Source organism: Mycetomoellerius zeteki, unplaced genomic scaffold, assembly GCF_001594055.1.
Source record: "Mycetomoellerius zeteki isolate Tzet28-1 unplaced genomic scaffold, Tzet1.0 scaffold73, whole genome shotgun sequence".
Classification (NCBI taxonomy): domain Eukaryota; kingdom Metazoa; phylum Arthropoda; class Insecta; order Hymenoptera; family Formicidae; genus Mycetomoellerius; species Mycetomoellerius zeteki.
In genome coordinates this window covers 2,925,025-2,927,686 of record NW_017257753.1, presented here as the reverse complement: position 1 = coordinate 2,927,686, position 2,662 = coordinate 2,925,025, and positions in this window count along the sequence as shown.

The window sequence follows — 2,662 nt, the reverse complement described above, 5'->3', positions numbered from 1 at the left end:
CCCCCCCCCCCAATCTTGTATTTTAGCATTGAATTATTTACAACAACCTTTAGCAAAATATTGATGAAACATTAGCATGAATTAGGGATATATCGACCAATATTGCACCAATTATGCTAACATGAACCGACTACTATGAATACCGGTCTAAATCTTTTTCTAGACTTTAATTCATACATGATAAATTCTGAATATTCCTTGATGAAAATTTCACTGAAATGTCACAGAAATTTTGTTTGAAAGTAATATTTCAGCAAAAATTACTAGAAATTCTGTTACAATTTCGTAGAAAATACTTTTTTTCAATAAAAGTAGGTGAAAAGTTTTACAATTAATTAAACTAAAATTTCTCTGCTTTTTTCGAAAATTATGGAAAAAGGAAATTTTCAAGAAAAGAAGAAAGAGTTTGCTGAAATTTCTCTGAAAATGCATTGAAATTTCTCTTAATTTTGTTAAAAATAATTTTCAATTTGATTGAAAATTATTTCTGAAAATTTGCTGAAATTTATTTAACACTACACTGAAATTTGTCACGAATATTATGCGACACCGCCAAGATGTACGGGGCAGATTTTATTTCTCGTAAAATATGCCACACAGAATAGAATAAAAGGAACAGTTATGAGATTTTTCATCCATATTTTAATAAACTAATTCTTTAAAGAAATTAACAAATGCCTAAAATTAGGCTTCAAGATGAAAACAAGTGCGATGCATTTTTTAATCATTTAGAAAAATTGTAAAAATTTATTCAGAAATCATCCAGCGTTCAAAAAATATGCAATTTTATTTTTAAATTCAATTAAATTTTGCCAAAATTAAACTCAAATTTTGTTACAAATTATTTTGGAATTATGGAACAATTTTAGTAAAATTTCAGGAAAATTGTTCCACTAGCTAGAATTTTAAAATTTCTAAGCTTCCTCAGTCTATAATTTCTGAAGAAAAGACTCTGGAAAAGAAGAAGTTTAAATAAACCTTTCCACGTAAAAAATATACGACATCGTGAATCATCATTAAAATATACGATATATAAAATTAAAAAATATGAGATTTTATAAAAATGTTTTTCAGACTAGTTATCATCTGAGCGGCACGTGCTGCCATCGCGCGGAGCGAGCATGAGTCGCTTCGCGCACGAGGCAGTATGGCCGCCGTCGCGATATCTTTAATTAGTGACAAGTGAATCGTTCCGTGTTTTCGCTGGTCCCGCGGCGAGCGAGGGGAGCGCATCCAGCCGCTGGACGCTCGGCAAAGACAGACGGAGCCCGATGAATCGGTGAGTGTCAAAATTCGATTAATTTTACAGCCGCGTGGTTTTACTGCCGGCAGCCTCGGAGCACCGCGTGCGACCGAGCCACCCGAGGGGTCTCGGACCAAGTTTCCCACACGGCTCTTTCCGCATTATTGGCGAGGACGCGCGGTGTCGCCGTGCGTCAGGATTTACCGCGTTTTCGCGCGTGATCCGCCCGTCGATTCCAAGCGAAATCGACGCGCGATCGAGCGGGACATCGCGCCGCACACGATAGAATCAAAACCCGGAACGCCGCCGTTCAATTATGTCACTCCACGAATCGCATTGCGCGTAAATATTTCTACGCGGCAGAGTCCGTTGCGTCCGGCGAGAGGAACGCGCGAGAGAACTCCGATTGGTCTGACGAGAGATAAGAGGGAAAGAAGAATGAAAGAAAAGAGAGTTTCCGGCGTGTTTATCGCACCTCCACGATTTCAGCCTCTCGGTGTATTGTCCGAGAGATCGTCGGTTGGAATGTGCATCCTGGTGAATTGGCACCGTGCCGTGCGATGTCGCTACGAGGAATCCGCTGGGCGTAAAAGCCTGCGTCTTTCAGCTGGAGAATGCAGCTGAATTCAATGCAACCACGTTTTTGCGTAACTTTATGTTTAACTTGGTGAAAATTTTCTCAGAATTTTTTTATACGAGTTGGAACACTTTTCAGAAATACCGAGAAAGTCTACATCTTTTCTTAGAATTTTTCAAATATTCTGAAATTAAAATTTCAAATTTCTTATTCCATTATTTTTTTCTAAAAAAAATATCTTAATTTTTTTCAGATTTTATAGGATTTCACCAGAAATTATAGGATGAGAAATCTTAGAGATCTTAGAATATTTTAGGATTCACACATGTATGAAGAATTCTACGTGGAAAGAAAAAATTTATTAAAACAATTTAAAACTTCAACTGATTCAGCAAATCTACAGCTGTAATCAATCCAATATATAGATAAAAAAAAACATGATAGCTGAGATAGCACATACTTTTGCTACTGTAATGAAGAAAACTTATTACATTAGCAGTTTTCTTTGTAGCAAAGAATATTAGCTGAATTAGCATACTGATATTTGCTTACAGATATAATTTCTTTGTTAAAACATCACATTTTTTTTAGTTAGATGCTGAACTCACGCAGCAAGCTATTATAGCTTTATTGAATCACTCAATCTATTTTTTTCCTTGTAGGAAAGATGTAGATTTTCTCGACATTTTTTAAAAGTGTTCCAATTTGTACAAAAAATCTGAGAAATTTTTGAAAAAGTTATAAAATTACTTATAAATTCTGAAAAATTTTAAAATTTTTATACAAATATTCTGAAAGATTACATGAAAAACTTTCATATATATCTCTCTTTTTTTATTTTG